Genomic DNA, 25,779 nt, shown 5'->3' with positions numbered 1-25,779 from the left:
ACATTTTAGATTAAAATATTTTATGTTGTAGGCTACAAGAAAATAGCCTTTATTAATTAATTATTAGTAGTTGTAGTGTCTCAGAAAATCTTGCTCATTGTCACATAGCTCTTGTATACACTGAAGCGGCAGTTTAAGATAAACCCAGACCAGCGAACGTCAAATAACTTTTGTCTGGTTAATACTTTTAAAGAAAAATTTCCTTGGCCATAAATCCATAATGTCAAATCAAATGAAAGAAACAAGGTGAATATGAATAACACACATTTATTAAAACATAGAAGAACAACAAATAAAGAACAAGAAAACGGGAACAACACTCAGACCGAAACTCGGCATTAACATTTCACTTATAATTAGCAGCACAACTAACTTCAGCACAGGCTACAAAATAAATTATGTTATTGAAATATTGTAAAGTGGTCATATGAACTGCACAAATGAACGTTTAAAAAATAATATGCAAAATCGAATAGCTCCGCAACGGATGGTGAAAAATGCGTAAAGAAGTCTAATATCTTTCACCATAGACCATGTTTAAATTTCGATGTTTCTGGCCAGAAATACCAACATATTCACTTTATCTGGTTTTAATAAGCTGCGGATTGGAGTAACTACACTACCCGCTGTGCTAAAGACCCGCTCTGATGGAGTACTGGTAGCACATATGCACAGATATTTCCATGCTAATCTTGCCATGAACGGAAACCTTTTGTCGTTCGTTTTCCACCAAGTCAGCGGGTCCTCTTCCCAATCAATGGCCATTTCCTGCAGGTACATGGTCATTTCTGCCTCGACCTTTTGCTCATCAGTGAGTAAAATAACGAAATTATAGTTTTTAAGTGGAAAATGGTATTTATGTAAAGAGATATATTAAAATAAAAAGTGCACAACTCTTCTTAAGTGAAAGCTAAACAAAAAATGCTTCACGTGTCGTGCAACCTACTGATAAAGCGCCGACGAGTCATTAGTTGGGTTAGTAAAATAACGAAATAATAATTTTTCATATAATTTTTGAAAATATCAAATGTCGTCTTTCAACAAAGACACTGCACAGCAACACCGGCCTAACATAGGGCCAGATATCCCGCTGCTCGCATTAGGCAGAATCTGCACAACCAGGGGCCTATTGCAAAGGCTTCATACAACCATACCAGAGATATCACAAATTTCATGCTCACATCTCTTATTTTCTCCTTCTCTAGAATGAACACAAGACCTGGTTCGTACCAAACTGGATCATCTCTTTTGGGGGTAGTATAATACTTTCTCTCTTTTTGGGGGTAGGCTCCTTGCCCCTGCCTCTTATCTCCAGCAGGACATGATGGTTCCGGGTACAACTCCCTCGGACCGCCGGACGGGGCCTACGCCAAAGAGAGAGACATTACTTTCTGTTTTACATTTATCAAATAAATGGCATCTTAAACTTCACTCAAGTCTGCATGTCTTCCCAATAGAAATAGAAGCGCAGCGTAGTTCTAACGGGAAGACTAGCAGCTGTACATCACATCATTAGCTGGGTAATTCCTAGCCAATCGCACGTAAGCCATTGCTTTATAAGTCTGCTCACAATCTATCACATTGCTGTTTCAGTGTGCTAACACTGCAACCTCCACCACCCCACCACCACCAGTTGAGCCCTGTCCCGCATGGGGGTAGGCTCCTCGCTCCTGCCTCTTATATCAAATAAATGGCATCTTAAACTTCACTCAAGTCTGCGTGTCTTCCCGATAGAATGGAAGTTCCTTCACCTGATAAAGTGTAAGGAATGGAGAAAGTAAAAAGTAAAGCTTGTGTTTTATTAAAGATTTTAAAGTTCTATGTATGTTATTTGAATGGACAGAAGCCGTTAATATAATCAATTATTATAAATATCACTTTTTACTGTTGAAGAATAAATTACATATATTATTGTGAGATTCTAAAATGAAAAAAGAAGAAATAGCTGTAATGAGATTAAAAACAGTGTGAGGGAGTGGAATGTTCCCCCCTCACTCTCAGTCTAAAATGGATAAGTGTCTGCTTGAAACAGAAACACAAGAGCAGATTTTGAAGAAACATCTAAGTTGTTTTATTTTGATTTGATTTTTATATGTAGAATTATGTGCTTTGACAATAATGTTAGATATAGTGATATGAAGGAGAGAGCTCTCCTCATCAATTCGGGAAAGTTAATTAATGTGATACAAACAGTGAGAGACATTGGGAAACAGGAGGGAATGTATGTGATAAGTGAATGAGTAGGGGGTTTTAAGATAAGGAACACATGTGGTAGTTTACCTCCTCTGAGGAGAATTATAGCCTTTCTGTGAATGACCATAAAAATGTTGTTTATAGATGAACAAAGTCAGGAGGCAGAGAACCCATGTGTTATATAGTGCTACAAACGAGATGCAACAAATGTATGTGGGTGTGCACACATTTCCTATCTTACAAGAATACAGGTATGTGTAGCAAATGACTGTAATAAGGGAAATCATTTAATATAATAATCAAATAAATGCAGAAAATAATGATTGTTAGTTAATATAAAACATGTAACCATACGAGGTTATTACAGTGTGCTTTATGAATATAGAATAAAATAGTAATGCTGTTGCTATCATTGAAGCAGGTTGGGTCAGGATGACCCGCTGAAAAGGTGGAAAACAATTGCGGCCTACAATACCAATTAATTAGAAAGGAATATCTACCAGAGTAAGACAAGTTCAAGAAATAACTACGTTGACATTGCATGGTTATTGAGCTGCATCTAGAAAAACTGTGCAAAACAAACAGAGTGAAAAGAGCATACCAGCCAGACCTTATGTAATAATAGTTGCAATTGGTCAACCAAGAGGAATACCACAAGAATTTAAGGCACGAGATGAAGTAAAATAAGGCTTTGAGTCTATATTTGTATGGATTACAAATTTTAAAAAAGGTTAATAAGAATAGAGGATGGCTTAATTGCATTTACTACAGTCAGCAAAGATTCATAAATTTTTGATGACTCATTGAAAGCCTACAGGCCAACTAGAACCTACAAGTAAAATGGCTTGGTTAGGAACTGGTTTGACAAACCATTTGGATCCTGGAGAGAATGGCTTACTAAAGTGGGAATAATAATAGCAATAGCTGTTGTTATTATTTGTGTTGTTGTTTTGTTGTGCCTCTTATCAGATCAATGATGGCCAATGCTGCAGCTAAACAGATGATCAATGTATCTGTAGACAGTATGCAATTCTAAGTTTTAAAAACACTGGAAGTATCACTGGCGGGCTAGAGAATAAGACATTACAAAATAAAGAAAAGGATTGATGAGCACCTCAGTGCTTAGCAGCAAGAGCAAGAATCTACTGGTGGTTTAAAAACCCGCTGTCTGCTCCTACACAACACCAGATAGCGCTCCAGACTACCGTAAATGTCTGTGAGTTCCTCTGGCACCGTATAATATGCTGATCAAAAGTGGGGGAAGATATTGACTGATTCCTGTACGCACAGACAACAATGCAACCTGGGAAATCCAGCAAGTTAAAATAAAAGATGAGGGACTGTGGGAGGGCCGGGTCGTGATCGTACACACCCGGTCCCTTATTAGGCTAATTAAGCCTCCTGAGAGGGATAAAGGTCGACTGCAGAGGATCGTGCGGGAGATAGAGATCGTTTACGGACATGTCCGTCATGTGTGTGTTTGTCTTTTGTTTCAGTTTATTATTAAAATATTATTTATGTTGAAAAGCTGGTTCTCGCCTCCTCCTTTCCATTGATCACTTTACAGGGACAATACCGGTGTGCCATCGAGCATAGCGGAAAAGATAAATACCAGCAGGTGAAGGTTAAGGTAAACAGAAAAACAGCTCCCCAAAACTCACAAGAACTGTCACGATTCCCTTGTTGTCTGCCCCGTGTTTCACTAGTCATTGTCACAAACTACACTTCCCATAGTTCCCTGCCCTCATCACTGCCAGCACTCAGTCATTGTTCTCACCTGTATGTCGTTTAGTCCTCATTACCCCTGTGAATTTAAACCCTGTTGTTTCTCCATTCCTTGTCTATCGTTGTTTGTGGATGTCTGATGTAGATGCTTTGCCCTGGTCTCCCTGTTCATGTTCCCTTGATGTTTTCATGTTTTGGTTTCATTTTTCCCCTTGTGGTTGTTTCCTTTTGTTCCTGTCTTGTTTATTTTCATTTGGTTCAATAAAGAACCTGCGTGTAGATCCCCAATCCTCGTCTGCCTCACCTATTTACGTTACAAAAACAAACTCCCGAGCACAAAGAACCAACATAATCTCACATGGTAAACCCAAGACAGTTCAACAAAGGTTGGGTTTTCTAGGGCTTACCGGATAAAGCAGGAACCATGTACCAAACTATGTGGAGCGATATGATGGCTGAGGTAGGACTCAGAAACCTTGCTGTCACTCTTTAGACAACCGAAGCTGACGAGGCATTCACCAACACGAAACAGGCATTGGCACAAGCAGCATACCTCAGTACATCAGATTACAAAAAAACCTTCTTCCTTAGGACTGGGCGATAAAACGATCTCGATATGGCATCGCGATAATATTTATTTAGACTACGATGATAAACTTTTGACATGTTTACTCGATATGGATAGAACTAACAGCCTATTACAAAGCAGAAATAAACAGACAACAGCCAGTCAGAAGGCAGATTTTGGCTTGTGCGTCTAAGTGCACGCCCATTTGCTAGCAGAGCACTGTTTGAGTTACCGGCAGTGAAGAAAGTGAATGTAAAGAAAACATGAGTGGAAACGACGAACACGAAAGCGACGGTGAAAGTGAACTCGAACTATCTTCCAAAGCTGAGGAAATTGTTGACAAAAAAAGGTAACAAGACGTCAATTATATGGAAGTGGTTTGGATATCTGAAAAGCGACGACGCGCAAATAAAGACGGTCTGCAAAATATGCTGTCGGTCGGTGATAACCAATACGGGAAACACAACAAACCTTTTAGGTCACCTGAAAAGGTACCATCCTAGCGACCACACCGAGAGTATGAAAATGCGGGCCCATGTTAATGTTACTCCGTCCACAAGTTTTGCCCAACATGCTAACGTTAGTGGTTCTTCTGTTGTTAGCAGCGCAAGCGGGGCTGTACCTAAACAACAATCAATCGTTTCGTCTTTTGCGACCATTGCCCCATATGAAAAACGATCAAAAAGGAGCAAGGATATAACTTTGTGGTTCACTTGTTTACATTTGTTGTCTTGGTTGTACCTCTACAAACATTTTGAAATGTTTGCTGCCCTGCCAAAGAAATTTGATGTGATAGTACTGTAGTCACAGCTTTTAGTTTTATATTTTATAATAAGTTACAAGGCAAGCTAACTTGCATTGTTTTGTCAAGGCAGATAAATCATGTTTGCTAAAAGTAAAATGTTAACATTTAGAAAGTTTATCAATATTCTTTTATAACAAAATATATTCTCAACCAATCCATGTTTGCACAGTTAAATATTTGCATTGTTATTTATTTATGTTAATAAACTATATAGTTCAACAACAACATCATTATCAGTATACTTTTCAAACGGGCAGCATTATTAAATTATATATCGTAACAAATATCGATATCGATCAATATGGAAAAAAATATTGTGATAATATATTTTGCCATATCGCCCAGCCCTATTCTTCCTGGATGTTTCTGAAACAGGTGGGGTGGTGAATGATGTTCTGTTTCAGAAAAAGGGGGGAGAAAGGAGAGTAATTATGTACCACAGCTCAAAGCTGGACAATGTGGAAAAAGGCCAGGGGTAAAGATGACAATAGCAATGAACTCTGAAGGACAAGAGCCACACGACTGTGAATTAAGGGCAGCAAAAGATCTGAAGATAAGAATGGAACTACACACAGAACCCCTGGAGGAACCAGACTTAACCCTGTACAACGACGGATGTTGCTATGAGGGAAATCATGGGAATATGGCCTCATATGCCTCAGCTCAGCTGGCCGAAATCACCACACTCACCAAAGCACTCGAAATAATTGAGGGGGAAAGAGTAAATATCTACACTGACTCGGAGCAGTACATGTTGATGGGCCACAATGGATGAGAAAAGGATTCATAACCATGCAAAAGACCTCTGTGAAGCATGCTGAACAGTTAAAATCACTACTAAGAGCCGTACTCATGCCAAAAGAGGTGAGAAATGTCGAGGGACCTGAGGAAGACCCTTGATTTGATTTGATTTGATTTGATTTATTAGACAAATTAGTAGTGAAAAATACACTCATTTGTCAAGGATAACACAATAAAGTTAAAAGTCTTGTTTCTTTGTTCTTCTAAAAATAGAAAGCGCTTTATTCCTACTTCTTAATACTTCCATTATTTCATGATTAATCCATGGACTGGATCTTTGCTTAACTCTTACTTGTCTAAGGGGGGCAATACTATCCATCACTTTACAAAATAAGACTTTAAACTGTGTCCAAGCATATTCAACTGTTAAGGTATTATAAACGTCATTCCATTTAACTCTTTTAAGTTTTTCTTTAAGTACTTCAATGCTATAATTTTTTAATGATCTACTCCGTATTATTTTGTGATTACTAAATTTTAATCTACTACGTTTCCTTGTGCAGAAGATGATATAATGATCACTGATGCCATATTCTATTACTCCTTTTTGAGAAATATACTTCTCCTCAGACACCAGAATGAGATCTATTGTACTTTCTCCACCATTCCATACTCTCGTAGAATTGTTTATAATTTGAGTAAAATTAAATAACTTACATAATGACTGCAGAGAATTATAATTAACCCCTATCTTTTTGTGTACATCAGTATTAAAGTCCCCGATAATAATACATTCTTTTGCCAAAGCATTATGTTGATTTAAAACAAGCTCAAGACCTTCATAAAAATCATTTTGACTAGGTGGACGATAACAAACGGCAAATAATATTGGCTTAGTCACAGGCATTAGCAAGTCCAAAAACAATATCTCATAGTCTACATTATTAGCTAGAACCTTAAAAAGTATATCTGATCTAATAAAAATACAAATACCCCCTCATTGTCTGTTTCGATCTTTCCTAATTAAACTATAATTTTCTACACTTATTTCATTATCGCTTACTGACAAATCTAGCCATGTTTCTGTAACACAAAAAATCCCCACATTAACCACCTTAATTCCTCAATCTTCAGTAATAATCTCCGTACATTTAAATGCACAAAATATAACCCTTTTATATTAAAATAGTCTTCAAAAGAACCTATCGAGCCATTTGATGCTGGAATCTCTTCAACCTCAACCGAGTCCTTTGCGTCCTCAACGCCACTACGAAACCCGGTACCATCTCCGCACTCCTCACCAAATAGCTCGCCCTTCCGAGAGTCCGAGAGTCCATCTCCAAGCAGATTCCCTTGCATCTCCAAGCAGATTCCGAGAGTCCATCTCCAAGCAGATTCCCGTAGCCGACTCAGCATCCATCCCAACCAAGCCATCATCCATGCAAAGGTATGTTATTAGACATGCTAATATTTAGCTCCATATCACTGCTTGATGCTCGTACCTGTTCGACAGCAAAGTTACGATCAGACAAGTAAGATCCGGAATCCAGCACTCGACCCTCATTCCAATCAGAACAAATTTGCCCATTAGGACCTGGACATGGGTGAATATCCCCTGACAATAACAGGCATAAGATGATAATAAATTTTCCGGCGTTGGAGTGGTGTTTAGAGATTGAGGGCCTGGACGAATGTAGATGTAATAAGGAATAAATAATGCTTTGTCTGTAACCCATAGGAACCACGTCACAACATTCTTCAGGTAAGTAAATAAAACATCGCTTCTTATCAGTAGAATCCTTGCACGATGGGCACAAATTACAAAGAATAATAAACGTTAAAACCGAGAATACAATGCCAGATACACCTGCCGCCATATTTCCGGAAGTTCGATAGAGACCACGCAGCCTCCTGTCAAAACTGGTGACTGGGTGCGGGTGAAGGTCCACAAGAGAAAGTGGTCTTAACCCAGGTGGACAGGGCCTTGGGAAGTGGTGGAGTGCACCCCCATGCCCTAAAAGTAAGGGCCTTATGCCTTACAAGTGACCGCAGAGAGAGAGAATGACATACAGCTGCTCTGTGTTTAAAACTATTATTTATATTGTCAAGCCGGTTCTCGCCTCCTCCTTTCTATTGAACTGCTTTACAGGCTCTCTCAGGTGGAAGCAACCAATGAGCGAAATGTCTGAGACTTAATGCATAATAATAAAACAAAAGCATGGGTAGGCCTAACCCACCTTTGTCAATCGGCCTATGTAACTTATTAATATGTAATCTAGGATGCTTACCATTCCAAATGAAGGACTTCACTATGCTATCAAATTGCTTGAAATAAGAGCGGGAGAGATTGTAACAGTTCAATTTTGGAATACAATTAATTTTAATAACATTAACCTTCCCAATCATAGATAAATGTAATCAAGCTCACCTACCCAAATCGCTCAAAAACCTTTTTAATAAGGGGTCAAAATTAACTAACTAAATCAGACAAATTTGCTGGGACTAAAATGCCCAAATACTTAATGCCCTGTTTGGGCCACTGGAAGGTGCGTGGTTTAAAAGCCTTTACTGGGCAGTACACTGCCAGAGCTAAAGCTTTGTATTTAGACCAATTGAGAATTTAGAGAAGGAATTTTTAATCCTGTGGGGGCTAGGCATATATCTAGAGGGGTCGGAGATGAATAACAAAATATAATCTTAGGCGCCCCACCTCCTGCCATAACCCCTGGAAAATCATCCCCCTTTCTTATCATGGCTGCTAATGGTTCCATGTTAAGACAGAACAATAATGGGGAAAGAGGGCAACCCTGCCGGGTGCCCCTATCCAGAGTAAAATAATATGAAATGAATCCATTTGTTTGCACTGCTGCTGCTGTGTGTCTATGAAGTAACTTAATCAATTCAATAAAAGTATTTCCGAACCTGTATATTTCCAAAACCTTATAAAGTTTATTCCTATTTTACCATATCAAATGCTTTTTTGCCATCAAGTAAGATGGCAGTGACCGGAGTCTGATCATTCACCACTGACCACATGATATTGATGAAAAGCCTGATGTTATCAGAAGAGCTATGACCTAGAATATACCCCACCTGATCTATATGTACAAGAGATGTCATAACTTAAATTTTTGACAAAATTAGAAACATTTTCCCTAATTCTATTAGGGAAATTGGGCGGTATCTCTTACACTCATTTCTTTGTCCTTTTTAAGAATCAGGCTGATCCAGGCTTCTGTCATGATTGGCGGAAGCTTTCTATTCTTTATTGATTCTGGATAAACTTCTAACAAAATAGGAGTTAGTTCTGTAGCATAAGATCTAAAAAATTCAGTGGCAAAGCCATCTGGTCTCGGAACCTTGCCTGCAGGTAAGGCCTTAATTACCTTTCAAGTTCCTCCAAGGCTATCTTAGAATCAAGAGAATTGTTTGCTCAGTCGTCAGTTTAGGGAGATCTAATGGTTCCACAAAGTTTATAATATTTTCATCAGTAGACGAAGATGTGGAACTATAAAGATTTCTTATTTATAATTATTTTAAGGCATAATTAATATCAATGGCCAAGGTCAGTATTTCACCACAAGCAGTTTTCACAGAGGGACAAGTAGAAAAAGACTCTCTGTTTATATATCTATCTAAAAGCTTCCCTGCTTTATCCCCCAAATCAAAGTATGACTGTCTTACCCTGAACATCCAAAATGCCACCATCCATGACAAAATAGTATTATATCTGTATTTCAATCGGGTCAATTCCCTGAGGCCATCAGACAACATTTGGCACTTAAGCTCTGACTCTGCATTTTTAATATTCCCTTCCAACTCCCCGAGTTCTCATGCTTTGGATTTTTTGATGAATGAGGCATAGTGTACAATCTGACCCCTAAGAATCGCCTTAAGTACCTCCCAAGCCATGCCCACAGAGGATACTGAGGACCAGTTAGTCTCCATATAAACACTGATTTCAGCCTTTATCATTTGTTGGAATTCTGAATTTAGCAAAAGAGTTACATTAAAGTGCCAACGATATATGATTTATTTTTCTCTGTATGTGGCAACACCTCTAAACTCACCAGGGCGTGATCTGAGAATAAGATGTTTCCAATTGTGCAATCACCAACAGATGAAATGAGGGATTTAGATATATAAAAAAAATCTATTCTAGAATAAATCCCATGGACTGATGAAAAACATTTATAGTCCCTACAAGATGGATTCGAAAGTCTCCAAAAGTCTATAAGACCAAGATTTTTACACATCTTGTGAAGCGCCAATGTTGCTCTAGAGGCCTTACACACTTTTGCTTCACTATGATCAAGGATTGAGTCCATAAAAAAATTAAAGTCTCCTCCCAATATTGTATCATGAGGGGTACCGGCGGCTTGCAACATCACTTCAAGATCTATATAAAAGCTCTGATCATCAACATTAGGTGTGTATATATTAGCCAAAATCAACCTTTGCCCCTGAATTTCTCCTAAAACAATAATGACTCTTCCTAATTTATGATTAATCTGTTTGAGACATTTGAATGTTACATGTTTACTTATCAATGTAATGACTCCTCTGCTCTTACTTGAGTAGCACTAAAGAAAACATGTCCACCCCAAATCTTCCCAAAATTTTCAGCTTCCTGCCGGAAAAGATGTGTTTCTTAAAGAAACACAATATCATATTTCTTATGTTTAAGAAAATAATTCATCTTCTGTACAAGATTTGAGTAGGAAGAACACAGGTGCCAGTTTCACAGTCCACGTTAGTCAACTTTTAATGCAGGTGTCTTGAGATTCACAAATTATTGGCTTTTCACCTTCACAACAAATTCACTGGTCTCTCCCTGGTCTGTCACTCTGGTGGCCTTTTATAGCCTGTCTCCGTCGTCACTGAAACGAGACACAGATGTTTAATATTAATAATCACCAGGGGATGGCCCATACCGATTTCTCTCTCCCCAATGACAGACACACGACCATGTCCCACTTCAAAAGACCACTTCCTTCTTTTATAGGGTGCCCCAATCCATTCACTTTCCATGTGGACACAATCCACTCATATTTGACATTTTGACATATTAGAAAAAATTGATTGTGTATCAAAAATACAATTATAAAGACCACATTCCAAAATTAGTGCAACAATCAAACCCCAAACCAAACAATCTGAAAATAGAAGAAAGTGTTAGAATGTCAGAATTACACAACAGAAAATAATCTATAAAACAAACACTAGCCAATAGATGGGATAAATACAAAGCCTTGTAGATTCATTAAAATAACTGTTCCAAAGGAGTGTTACTCCACAAAACATACTCCAGCTGCTAGGTTGAACAAACACAAAAAGATAAAAAGAATATGCTCAGTTCCTCGGATGGCCAAGTGAATATTCAATGAGTCAGGTCCACTCGGCTGCATAGAAAGTGTCACACAATAACTTACTAATTCCATTGACAATATGAAGGATATCGCTTGCTGTGGGCATGTAAATATTTTATGGCCATCCTTAGTATCTATTCTCAATTCGGCCGGGAACATCAGCGACCTTCCGTTGATGTAAGAGTTTCTTGCATTCCTTGAATTAATCACGTTTCTCTCTTGTCGAATTTGCTAAATCTTGGAACAAGAAATGCTTTGGTTCTTCAAAGAAAGCCTTCCTTTACTCCTCATTTCACATAACATGATCTTTATCGGATGAGCCCCATTCAATGGCCAGAATTGAATGGGGCCTGCCTCCCTCAGCGGATCTCTGAGCCAGAACTCTGTGATCTCACTCGATTTCCAGCTTATGGCCTGTTATGTTGAGCAGATTCGGGAAGAGCACATCTAGGAATTTCACCATATCTTCGTTCTCAGGAATTCCAACAATACTGACGTTGTTTCGTCGTCTACGATTTTCAAGGTCTTCCAAATTTTCCCAAACATGTTCCAAGTATGTCTTGGTCGCTTGCAGGTTAGCAGCTAATTCCCTCTCCGATTACAAATAATCAGTCCATTTCTCGACGTCTGACACTCTTGTAACCACCTCAGAGGATTTTGTCTCCATGGCAGTGATCAATCTACGTATTACAGCAAGATCCTCCAAGTAACAGTTATGGAACAGGGTGTATGGAATCTCACAGCTAGAGCCGGCCCAAGGCATATGCGAACTAAGTGGCTGCTTAGGGCCCTGTGGCCACAAGAGCACTTGAAATGACAGCTTGATTTATTTTTTATTTTTTTGTGATATACTGTCAGTGGACAATGGTAATTGTACAAAAATGCAATATTAAGTTAACGGGCTGCAGGATGCAAGCACATTTAGACAGCAAAACAGCAATGTCACAAAAAAGGACATATCCCTCTGGTGCAGAGAAAATGAAAAAGAAGAAAACGGAGGAAGAGAAAAACAGCAAGATAAAGGTATGTTAAGTAGCTAGGCTATGTTACAAGCTAACATTAGCTGGCTAGTTAGTTAACATAGCCTATGTAGCATATCTTATTTTTTTACAAAAGTTTGATTAAACATCCGTAAATAGCATTGACATGTTAATATATTATAATACAACATATTACTTAGCTAGTTTTAGATTAAAGTTTTTGTCTTCTGTGTAAAAATAACTTTCCTGGGTATATATTTTTTTTAATAAAAATAAGCTTCTGTTCCATAAACTTGGTACTGATAACAACTTAACATTATTTATATTAGTCTACCATTTTGGGGTCTTTGCTATTATATTCCAATATCATTATGCCTCAGTTAGTTATAGATTAAAAGTTGTTGTTTTAGGAGTATAGATGACTTGCTGCTGTGTATAATAATTTGTGTTGAGAAATAACATTCATGTATGTCTCTTATGAAACTTCCCTAGGAGCACTGTTGAAATATTTTGGAGGTGGGGCACAACCAACACCTCCTGCCCCGAGTGCCAGTGCTACAGCTGATGATGATTTTTCAACAATTCCAGATCAATATATTTATATGGATAAACCATTTTGTTTTTGACAGACAGTTGCATTACCTTCTAATATGACATCTAACATGGCTAGCTTTTATTATTATTATTTTCATCTTTCATCAGGTCCATCCTCTGCAGGCGAGGAGCACTTCCCAACACGTGCATCCACTGAGGAGTGGTGGTGGTGTAGTGGGCTAAAGCACATATCTGTTAATCAGAAGGTCACTGGCCCAAGCCCCACAGCCACCACCATTGTGTCCTTGAGCAAGGCACTTAACTCCAGATTGCTCCAGGGGATTGTTCCTGTAATAAGTGCACTGTAAGTCGCTTTGGATAAAATTGTCTGCCAAATGCATAAATGTAAATGATCCTACTGTTCCTTCCATGTCTCTTTCAACATCAGCGGATGTGGCAAGTTAATAACACAGCAGCCTTTGTATTTGCTCAGTTACTGTAAAATATCCTGATTAATATTTCTAATTATAATTATTAATGTAATTTCCTTATAGGTCCTTCTACTTCTGTGGTCATTGGGATCGATGTCACACCCGCTTAGCAACTTCCAGCCAACACCATGGATCAGCAGCTCCTCCAGTTGACCCAGCTGAGTGGACATCTATCCTGTCCGACTCACAAAGGACTGATCTGGTAAGCAGAGGGCCACTGCCTATAAATGAAAACTTGATATTCCCTGAAAAACCTGATGGCCGAAGCTTCCACTACCACTACACCTACAGAAAATAAATTAATGGGGAAATAATGTAAGTGGAGCTGGCTTATTCAAAAAGAAATTATGCAGTCTACAGCTTCTGCTCAAATTGTTCTCTAGGAAATCCACAAAACTGGTAACAGAGGGACAACAATATTGGGTAAATATAGGTGTGCTACTGTTACAATTAAAACCATAGAAGGGTAAAATCATGCCAGGCAGACATTGGTATGTTGTAAGCAACACAACTACAACTAATAAAATTGATAAGGGGTGTGTTAGATTTATAGTGTGCGAATAATCAAGCCTTGACAATATTCAATCATATTGGTGGCACCGAGGGGGCCCCAAATCAAATTCTGCTTAGGGCCCCATAAAGGCTTGGGCCGGCCCTGCTCACCGTTCACACATCCGACCCTCGCATGGCACCACGTGACCTTCCCTATATATGTTTTTAGCCAACATTTTGATTATGGACCTTATAAAAATGTATGTCCACAACCCATGTCGTTTTGATAATGTAAATACATTGGAAATGGTATGATCCCTTGTACAATATACTTAAATTATCAAAAATACATTGATCATGGACTTACATTTTTGTAAGGTACAGAATCAAATTATTGACAAAAGAAGTAATTTAGGTGACTATGTGACTTTCTCTGAACAACATGCGCCCTTTAAAACCGACTGTACACCAACCATGAATATTTTTGTATTGTATACATTGCAGGTGGGATCTCCATATCTTCACACTGGGACCACTTAGAGAGCTGAAAAGATGTCTTTACATCCCCTGTTCATGTTATGAATTTCAAGAAGATTGGTGAAAGTCAAACATTTGTCCAAAAAATCTCAAATGTTCTTGGAGTTTTTTTTGGTCGAACTTTTTGACTTTCTCTGAACTATTTCAAGTTTGTACCATTGAAATTGGAGGCTGTGGCAAGCACACGAGTGCAGGATTCAAGTTTTTAAATGGTCCCAACTCTGTGATATGGAGATCCCACCTGGAATGTATACCATTCATAAATATTCATGGTTCGGGGACAGTAAGCAATTTAAGTTTTAAAAGGTCTATACTGTTCAGGGGGAGTCATATAGTCCTAAATATGTGTTTTAGTCAATATTTCGATTATGGACCTTATCAAAATATAAAATGTCCATGGAACAGATATTCAGAGCCCATTATATACATTGCACAAGGGACCATCTCACTTACAATGTATTTAATCTGTGTTAAAGACATGGTTGGTGGACATGGTCAATTGCTGCCAAATACATTCTTTGTGGACAGACATGTTTTATGCTTTTTGTATATAATTTTGAATGAAAAAATTATGCATATTTTTTTAATTTGTAAGGGCTTATTGCAAAACAGGTGTTTAAATCAATAATTTTTATTGTAAATAATAATTTACTTAATTTAAATTAAATGTCCATAAACCTAGTATTTTGTACTAGTACAATAGTACAATAAATACATTGGGATCTTCCTGTGTTTTGGGGTGAAGTTGTGTAATATATTTGGTAAGTGGACAAATACTCTGTGTGTGGAAAGCCCCGCCCCTTCCAGACAAACCCCCAGGATCTGGGGCCCCCCCAGGGATAAAGTCGTGTAATATGCTTGGTAAAAGAAAAAATACACCGCTCATGGACATAATGGACAGCCCCGCCCCTCCCGGACACACCTACGACATCAGCCAATCAGAGCCCTGGGGGACACTCTTCTACAAAATTGCAGGTAAGGGGAAAAATACATGGTCTGTGGAACATTAGGGGTGTTCCCTAACCTCAGCTTCAGAGAGATTCCATTTAGATTGGTATTGTTTTCATTTTTAGAGGGGAATTTTATTACCATAAATGCTCCCAATTGGAATGGGCCACTGAGAAAAAGCAATCCAGAAGGAACCTGCACCAGAGGTTCCCCTTGTTGATTATTAAGGCACAGTAGTGTTAGAGTACTGGCCCAAAGGATCAGACTAACAGCTCCAGTTTCTCTTCATTATGTATAAATCTTTCGCCTTTTACAATAGATTTCCATGGAGGGGAGCCTTTGCGAGTTTTCTGTAAATTTTGGGCCTCTGCTGCAAGTAGAGCTACACAAGTTTGTTAAAAGTAGCATAAGTTTAAACATGGGATTGCCAGGCAGAGTGCTCTATGGGATCTGCAAGCAGGTCATTGTAATTGCCTGTGGAATCATCTTATATTTGGGCCTTTGTTTGATATTGTCAAAAGAGGATAATTGTCTGCAGATAAAGCATGAAAAACACAAATTGTATATTTGTTTGGAGTTGGGTAAGGAATCTCTGACTGAAACTTCTAAGTTTTTTAACACCTTAAAAGTTTTGGTAAGCAGCACATATTTAACGTCTGCCTAGCATTAAATGGAGCAATCTTTTCCACAAGATGGATAAGGCGGGATACAGACAGCAGGCATGCATTTTCAATGGGGGTATAAACTAGTATTTAGATAATCCAGGCATGTTCCCTGCTTTTGTTTATTTGAGCAATATCATGAAACATGGCCTAAGCATTCCGTCTGATTCCATTGGTAGTATAGTGGTGAGCAAAGCTGCCTTCCAAGCAGCTGACCTGGATTGATTCCTGGTCAACACATTGCATTTGGTTCAAGCTGTTATAATGAAATGCAGCTGGGTGTCTCATTTCTGCAGCAGCTTGAAAGTAGACTTGTACCTTGTTTATGTGATCCAAGTTGTTTAGGAGCCCTAAAAAGACACTCTCCATCAGGGAAGAGAACCCAGGTCTAATGCGTAACAGGCCAAGATGCAGTACACTATACTAACAAGGATGTGCCTCTGAATCATGGCTCCTGAGCCGATTGCGAACTTGGACAAAAACCAGCCTGTTCGCAATAATAATATTGCTTACAATTTGAGAAACACTTTAAAGAAACAAGCACTTCTGCAAAGTGTCCAGGGGACACATATTAAATGGCGCTTGAAGGTGCACACACAACTCATTTAGAATGTGCAAGCTTTTGTTCGGAAGTCCTAAAATGACAATCTCCCCATCAGGGAATCAAACCCCTGTCTTCCACGTGACAGGCGGTGATACTGGCCACTATACTAACGAGGTGTACCAGTGCACCCAGTCATAGTGCCAAGTTGTGCAAACAGCCTATCCATATCTAGGATATTTTTTATGTTGTAATCACTTTACAAAATTGAATCATAGTCTGCTCAAGGAATATTATGCATTTTGATAAATTCAACAAAGAATTAAAACAATAGCATGCACTGTTTTCTTTTGTGCTAAAGGCCTTGAATGTTAATTAGAGTAGAGAGAAAATCTGGGTTTTGGTGAGTCATATCGGATTGCCTACAATGGTGTGTAGACATCAGGGCTGCACAATTTGGACAAAAAGTCATATTGCGATTATTTTGAAAAATATTGCGATTTGCGATTTGAACTGCGATTATGATGGTAATGTTTTCCAAATGGTCAACTGCAAAAAGGCTACTGGGATTTTCACTCTTGAGCCCTCTTAAAACGAACCAAAGTGAGACCTTTTTTCTGTTCAACCACAAACAAATGAATATATAAACAGTGAAACAAAGTCTTCTTCATATCCAAATGTTACCATCCACCGTGTACCTGTTTTCGTCCATTTTGTGACGAGATCTGAGCCCACTAATCATCATAATTAGTTTTTGAAACACAGTCAACTTGAATATTAGGGATGCTCCAATCAGGATTTTAACATTCGCTACAATCTCCAGTTTTCTTTTCATCTCGTCAATCGATGCTGATCATTTAAGTTTTTATCAGCAGCTCTGTAAAAACTGGTTAAATGTAAGCTTTATGCTCAATGTCACTGTTAACTACATTTCCTTGTCAGTAATACCATAGTTGTTGCCTAGTTTTTGCTGTCAAAAATAATGTTGGTTGATTGAATAATTCAGTATACACAAAATATAATTTTTTAATTTAAATATTACTCTTTATTCTAGGCCTTAAAAACTAGTAGGCTTATAGAAACTATTGTATATAAGATAGTCATAAAGAATGAGGCTTAATGTCAAACTGAAGTTGAACTGATAATCAGTGTAATTAAATTTAAAGATAATTTTTTATTAGTTTGTTACAATTTCATTTAATTATTTTTATTCATAATTTTATTATCTTTAATTTAGCAATGCATTATATTATAGTAACTCAATATTTGATAGATTTATTATATGTATGTTCCTTCCTTTTCATTTTGTTGGATGTTGGTAATAATAGTTCTATCGGGAAGACACGCAGGCTTGAGTGAAGTTTAAGATGCAAATAAGATTTATTTGATAAATGTAAAACAGAAAGTAATGTCTCTCTCTTTGGCGTAGGCCCCATCCGGCGGTCCGAGGAAGTCAAGTCCGTCATGTCCTGCTGGAGATTGGAGGCAGGGGCGAGGAGCCTACCCCCAAAAACAGAGAAAGTAGTATACTACCCCCAAAAGAGATGATCCAGTTTTGTACAAACCAGGTCTTGTGTTAGGCGTTCATTCTGGATGAGGAGAAAATAAGAGACGTGAGCATCAGAACTGACATGAAATTTGCGATATCTGTGGTGTGGTTGTGTGAAGCCTTCGCAATAGGAAAGTTTTTTTTTTTTTTTTGGGTGTGATTTTGGGCTCTCCGTCAAGGCCCCCTCAAGGTGAGCAGCGTCATTTGCGGCCCTACGTTAGCCCGGCATTGCTGTGCAGTATCTTTGTTGAAAGACAACATTTGATATGAACACAGGAGGCGTAGTGGCTAAAGTGCAGGGCTGTTAATCAGAAGGTCACAGGTTCTAACCCCACAGCCACCACCATTGTGTCCTTGAGCAAGGCACTTAACTCCAGGTTGTTCCAGTATACAGGGATTTGCAATTATTACAGGGATTGTCCCTGTAATAATTGCACTGTAAGTCGCTTTGGATAAAAGCGTCTGCCAAATGCATAAATGTAAATGTAAATGATATGAAAACCCTCCGATGAGGGAAGAGTTGTTTGAGGTATCTTTGCCGAAGGTGGACAACGTGCGTAAAGACATACGATAATGGCGACATTGCGTGCAGTCCCTTCGTTGAAAGATACACCATTTGATTATGAGAACCCTCCGACGAGGGAAGTGTTGTTTGGGCATCTTTGCTGAGAGTTGGGCAACGTGCGTAAAACCATGCGATGTTGTCGTGCAATACCCTGTTGAAGGATATCCCATTATGGTGCCAGCTTTCCAGTGGCTGGCTTGTACAATACCCATGCAAAGGAACCATGTTGAGATTATGGAAGCCCTGGCAAGGGGGGTAGACATAGTTATGTGTTATCCTTGCGAACAGTGGGTGTGCTTGAGTTGAATCAGATGTGCTGGGAGAGAGCCACCAACCACCACCAGATATGCAAGAGAGCTTATGGCTGATGGAGAGTTGAACTTGTTTGATGATTTGGGTTAGGTTGACCATTTCGGGTACGATTGGGGAGATCGGCGGCCGAGTATCTTCATTGTGGATTCCAGTATACTTCGAAGGGTGCCAGTAGGAGCTGGTCTGTGGAACTCCTGTGAAACGAGGGAGGGAGACAGAGATTACATTGAAAACGCAGGGATGTGTCTGGCTGGGATAATGAAGTTGCAGGAAATGCTCTGTCATGTCAGAAGTCTCATAAGGAACATGATGGTTTGAGGGGGACCAGCCTTTATTGATTTATAGTGACGTCTGCTGAATTGTCGCATAACTACGAAGCGTTTGCGTGTCTGAAGGAAACCCATATGACGCTGGCCGTGAAGGTGGGTGTGGAATAATAAAGGTCTCTTTTAAACTTCTCTTGTTGATGTAGCTTGCTGTAGCATCACGAAATGCAGCTGCTCTGGGAAAGTATATCCCATTCCTCTACTCAAACATATATGTTACCCCATTTAGGTTAAAGAACAATTTCATTGGAAAGTATAGTGGAATGTTGTTTTGCTGGACCAAATAATGAAGTGCTATACGAATAAACGTGGAAGGATTTGAAAGCTTGAGTCTCTGTGTCATATCTTTCTTCCCTCAGCTGAGCCGCATCGAGACAGGAACTGCAGATCAAGAAAATGTATTAAATATATTAAATGATGAAATTACCTTACGATGGGATTCATTTCGAAGAGAGCGGATGGAGCGTAGGAAACTATATTGAAAAAGCATAATTTTGTCCATTTTCCTGTGAACCATGATCCTAGAAAGTAACCCCTGAGTCCTGTGGAGGGAGCTGCGTCCATGAATAGGCACATGTCATCCGGAGATTCGTGGCAGCCATCATCGATTGATAGGTAGGAGAGGTTGTCTACGGAATTAGCTAGTGTGGGGAGGCGGGAAACGAAGGAGTGGCCTTGAGGAATGATAAGCATGGCAAAATTGCGGTAGCCTGTTAGGGACTGGAGATTGCTTATGAGGCCCAAACTGACCAGAGAACGATGTGTAAATAGACCTGATCCTGTCGTGTTTCTTTAGGCAGGAAGCTTGCATGTTTAGAGAATGGAGTGTGATGCCTAGAAATTCTAGAAAAAATATTTTTCTCTTTGTTCCTTCCTCGAGCTGGAGCAAATAGAGTGAGAAGAATCATGTCTCCACTTCGTAAGAGTTTTGTTGTTGGCTGTAAAACATGGGAGTCTCATGTACTCCCAGCGTCAGAGCCGCAGTAGACAGTTTTGTTTTTGAAGGAAATGTGCCCCAAAACATACAAAATGTGTCTATGTTTGTGAATGTGTGTCAATATAAATCTGGATCTTCAAAATGTGATTATCAAGCATGGATCAGTACCAACTGTTTGAGTCCCAGCTTTATGTCCTGAATATGCAAGTATTGCGCTTTATATTTTGTGAATAATAGCAAATCTCCTTTCCAAATGTGCTTGATAGCTGATTCCACGGCTAATGCGCTAAGGTTACCATTGTCTCTGACTGCATTCGTGGAGACCGGATATACATATATATATTCATACGTATATGGCTGAACTCCGGTATTTACGCTGTCAATCATATTGGTTCTGAATTGTTGCTGCTGTAGTGTCTTAAGCGGGGGCTGAAAAGGCACGGCCCTCTTCCGGAAAAGGGGCGGGGAGCGGCAGCTCTAGGTATTTAAAGAGACATACACAAAATCAGCGCGTTTTGATTCCACCCTAAGATGCTTTGATACTTAAAAGTAATGTAGTTGGGCTGACATGACTGTTAGACTCTGGGCTTTGAAATTTGGAACATAGATAAAGCCCCGAATGCTTGACGATCCCCGGTGGCAGAGGTGCGTTGTCGTGCTTGCGATGAGAATTAGTGGTTAGCTGCTGGATTTAAATTTAGATCCTCAGAATAATTTAGACATTGGTATTGAATCCCATTGATGGCATTCTAGAAAATCATAAAGTGATCGAAATCAACTTTTCCAGATACATTTTAATCCACATTATAAATGGCAAATCAGTAATGATTACCAGCAGTAATGCGCGCAGGAGGATCAATCAGATAATAGCCCACATCATTTTCAGTCTTCTTTGTCTCCGGATTTCCTTCTGCAGCATTAGTAACTTCTATAAAATAATCTTGCCCAGCCATCTGCAATGGTGAGAAACTAGTTCCAGAATGAGTTAATGAAACAACATACACATAATGATGACAAAAGAAACACAGAATAGACACATGAATATGAAGTTATTAACATTCATATTTGAGGAAGTTATGATGTTCAATTTAATCTTAACCTTTCTCCATGGGCTTCACCTGCCCCAAAGACCAATTTTTAAATGATCCAAATCATTCTTAAATTTATTTTCCTTTAATTTTAGTCTCAAAGGCAGCTTCTCAGTGTACCCATGATCAACCAAGATCATGGGTACACCAATGCACAATACACAATTTTTATACCAAACAAAAAATAAATAAAAGGAATATAAATTATCTATCTATATGCTATCTATCTTTTTTCTAAAGTCGGGGCCCCTTTCTGTCTGTCTGAAGACATCAAGAGAGGCTTGTTTCCCCTCAAAGTCTGCAAAGTATCATTGCTATCCTCAATCCCTTCATCAGACAGTCCCTAACAAAAATAAAAAATCTCTGCCTATCTTTTGTTATTTGATCAAGTTTACACCGATAACGTTGCACTCACATTTAAATTGTTCTCCAGACATTTTTAAAATCATAGAAAAATCAAAAACAACTTTCTAGTGTTTAATTTAATCATGTTAAAATAGCATTCTCTCATAAACTGGACCAAACAGAACATAAAACAGACACATACATGTGAAGTTTTCACATTTAAGGTTTACTTTCATAAATTACAGAATATAATTTTCTTATTAGTTATTTTATCATCTCTTATCTTTAGTCCTCTTTTGCCATTTGCTTTAATATAACACTTTTGTTTAAAATCCAATTACTTATTTTACTTTAGTTTAATGCAATACACTATACTTAAAGATTTATTGTTTGTCCAGATAATGTGCACATTCCCGGCAAATTCAATGTGATAGCGGACGCGCTGTCAAGACAACGCTTGCCCAGCGGAGAGTGGAGGCTTCACCCCCAGTTGGTCCAGCTGATTGGGAACGATTCGGCAAGGCCCAGGTAGTGTTTGCCTCCCGAGAGACCTCCCACTGCCTGCTCTGGTATTCCCAAATAGAGGCTCCCCTCTGGGCAGACGCACTGGCACACAGCTGGCCCGCGGGGCTGCGCAAGTACACATTTCCCCCAGTGAGCCTTCTTGCATAGGCCAGGGAGGATGAGGAACAAGTCACACTAGTAGCTCCCTATTGGCCCACCTGGGTCTGCTTCTCGCACTCCTCGCAACAGCCCCTCCCTGGCTAAAATCCGCACCCAGACCTTTGGCACCTCCACGTCTGGCCCCTGAACGGGGCGCGGAAGATCTAGCTGGTGTACCACCTACCATCGTAGTCATGATCAGCCAAGCCAGAGCCCGTTCTACCAGGCATCTCTATGCCCTAAAGTGGCGCTTGTTCGCAAATTGGTGTTCTCCGGGCCGAAGACCCGCAGAGGTGTGCAGTTAGGTCAATGCTCAGAGAGGCTGGAGGGGAGGCTGTCCTCTTCCACCCTAAAAGTGTATGTCGATGCTATCACGGCCCACCACGATGCAGTTGACGGACAAGTCCTAGGGTGAGCAAGACTTAATCATCAGGTTCCTAAGAGGTGCCCAGAGGTTAAATCCCTCCCGGCCAAGCCCATTCCCCTCCTGGGAACTCTCGGTAGCCCTCGAGGGCCTCCAGAGACCTCCCTTCGAGCTGCTAGAATCAGTTGGCTCAGGGCCTCTCTCTTAAAACTGCCCTGCTGATCGCACTCGCCTCCATCAAGAGGGTCGGGGACCTGCAAGCGTTCTCTGTCAGCGACACTTGCCTGGAGTTCGGTCCGGCAGACACGTGATCCTAAGACCGCGACCGGGCTACGTGCCCAAGGTTCCTACCACCAGGTAGTGAACCTGCAAGCGCAGCCCCTCCGTTGCTGTGTCCGGTACGTGCTTTGCGTACCTATCTGGACCGCACGCAGAGCTTTAGACATTCTGAGCAGCTCTTTGAATGCTTTGGGGGACAGCGGAAATGAAATGCTGTCTCCAAACAGAGGCTTTCCCACTGGGTAGTAGACGCCATTTCATTGGCCTATCACACCCAGGCCGTGCCCCCCCCACCCCTTGCGGGTCCGAGCTCACTCAACAAGGAGTGCTGCATCCTCATGGGCACTTGCCAGGGGTACCTCCCTGGCAGACGTTTGTAGCGCAGCGGGTTGGGCGAGTTTCATCCCGTGTTTTCTCAGGTCTGAGTCAGTAGAACTCGGTAACGCACTGATGGGCTGGCCGGGTGAATCGCTTGCATATAGCGCCCTTTCCCTTGGTTGAGGTAAAATTGCGGGTACTCAATCTACCCTGTACTGGAATAGGTGCTCCACAGGGTGAGGACTCCTACTTGGACTCCCCGTGTGTATTCTCCGTGATACGGTCCCCTTACGAAGCAGACCCGCTTTTACTTAGGCAGTTCCGGCTGCCCTCCGGTCGCCGTGTTGTAGCAATTCCCCCTCGCTGAGGCTGGATCTACCACCACGCCACTCCCACGTGTCGCCTAAAAACACATGCGGTGTGGTCTCCGCAGGGTCTTTCCCCCTTGAAAGAATAGGAAATTGTGTAAGACCCCCTTCCTTCAATGCATGTAAGGGCCCTGGCCGTCTATTGCTCTATGCGAGAAACATAGAGAGAAAAGAGGCCCAGCCAGGCTTGGCCCAATCCCAGGTTGGCAAGCGTCGCCTTGTTCCCCTGTCTAGGGTAACCAGAAGACGACACAACGTCTCGTTCCATCCATCAGGGAACGGAGGTTACATCCATAACCTAGACATTAGTTTACTGTATTCTTGATCGTTTTTAAATGTAGTTACTTACAGGGGGCGGCGTTGGTTTACACCCTAAACTTTAATAAAATTCCATCTAAACTATGCAGATTTTGATTTAACAGGCTCTGCTTACCCCTTTAAATGGGCCCACATATGGGTATCAATCAGCCACCGCCTCCTGATGTCTGTTTCAATTGCTCCTCATCACGTCAGGGTCACCGAGTTCTGTCGTGTTCGTTTTTGAGGAGACAAAGTCAAGTTTTCAAGATAAAATATAAATATATTTATTAAGTAATTGCACAGGAAGATGTAATCACCTGCTGGGCATTGCTGCCTGTCGCACCTCCTCCAGTGCCCATGGGTCAGCTGCAGGGTCATCAGCCAGAAACCACCGTTCACCGACGTTTCGCTCCTTTAATTCTGGAACGTCTCCTGGTGGCGGAGCAGTGACAGGGACGTCTCCCTGTCACCCCCTGCAGCTGATAGCTGTTCTCCCTGCTGCTGTAATCTGGGGTTAGATGTTCTTCCCCCAACTCCTATCTTTCCTCCTCAGCCAGAGCCAAAAGCTACCTTTCTCTGCCTCCTCTGCCAGATCCTTTGTTGCCCTCCTTAGCCTCCCTCCGGTCACTCCTGCTTCCCTCAAGAGGCATATGGTTGATACCCCAAGGAAACCTCGGCATCCGACCTCCACTGGGTGGATGGTCGTCTTCCAGCCAGCCTCCCGGCACTCGGCAGCGAGCTCTGAGTATTTGGCCTTCTTCCGTTCAAAGGCGGCCTCGATCAGCTCCTCCAGTGGTACAGTGAGCTCGATGAGGTGCGTCGATCTCGCCTTGGTTGACCACACCACTATGTCTGGCCGGAGAGATGTGGTGGTTATCTCCGTGGGGAACCGGAGCTGCCTATCCAGGTCCACCCTCATGTCCCACTCCTGGTTGGGGGAGAAGGGCCTTGCTGTTTCTCTTGATCTGGTGCTTCTCCTTACCCCTCCTTCCGACACGAAGATGGTGGGGTCCTCTACTGATGGTGGTTGTTTACTACCCTGTCGACACTCCTCAAGTACTTCGGCTAGCTTTCTCAGGACCTGATCGTGGCGCCATCTGTAGCGTCCCTGTGAGAGAGCGATCTTACAGCTTGCCAAGATGTGCTGGAGACTTGCGTTGGGAGCATTGCAGAGTATGCAGGATTCTTCATTTCCAAACCACTGGTGAAGGTTCCGAGGGCAGGGAAGCGTGTCGTAGGTTGAACGAATAAGGAAACTAAGTCTTGCCTGTGGGATTTTCCACACGTCTGACCAACTGATGTTCCGGTTCATGATTCCCTCCCAGGTTGTCCAGCTTCCTTGTCGACCCTGCGCCACGGCCTTGATTTTATAGTGATCTTCCTCCATCCTCGTCACCTCTGCTACCACCATTTCCTTCCTTTGCTTGCAATTGGCCTTGGACCAAAAGCATGGCGTCTCTCCCCATCCTAGACCTGCTCTTCCTACCTGCACTCTGCCCAAGATCTCCCGGTGTTGTAGCCGACCGACAGCTTGATCGACCTCGATTTGGGCATTCCACTTGCGGCCAGTAGGAACCTTGGCATTTGCGTTCCTTACTGACTCATCTGTGGACTCCCTCAGCTCGAGAACCAACCTGGTCTTTTCTTGCATGTAGCCCAACTGTATGGACTGCAGTGGCAGCTGCAGCATGTTTTTTCCAAATAGACCGGTTTCAGATGGCAACCCCAACCACTTTCGTATGAATGAGTTGGCGTTTCTGTCCATCTTACTTACGGTTG

At 40.9% G+C, this 25,779-nt stretch overlaps 1 protein-coding gene and 1 non-coding gene across 3 annotated transcripts in view; one reads left to right on the top strand and one right to left on the bottom strand.

The window, feature by feature from the left end:
• Window positions 1–25,779, bottom strand: part of LOC127644551 (gastrula zinc finger protein XlCGF57.1-like) — a 532,867-nt gene that overhangs the window by 276,290 nt on the left and 230,798 nt on the right. The gene's annotated exons all lie outside the window — the stretch shown is intronic.
• On the top strand, window positions 15,653–15,766 carry LOC127645877 (U5 spliceosomal RNA). Its single transcript, XR_007970844.1, has one exon. It is a non-coding gene; the product is annotated as a U5 spliceosomal RNA (small nuclear RNA).

Source organism: Xyrauchen texanus, chromosome 6, assembly GCF_025860055.1.
Source record: "Xyrauchen texanus isolate HMW12.3.18 chromosome 6, RBS_HiC_50CHRs, whole genome shotgun sequence".
NCBI lineage: Eukaryota > Metazoa > Chordata > Actinopteri > Cypriniformes > Catostomidae > Xyrauchen > Xyrauchen texanus.
The sequence above is the reverse complement of the archived record's forward strand: the minus strand, read 5'-3'. Positions and strand labels throughout refer to the sequence as shown.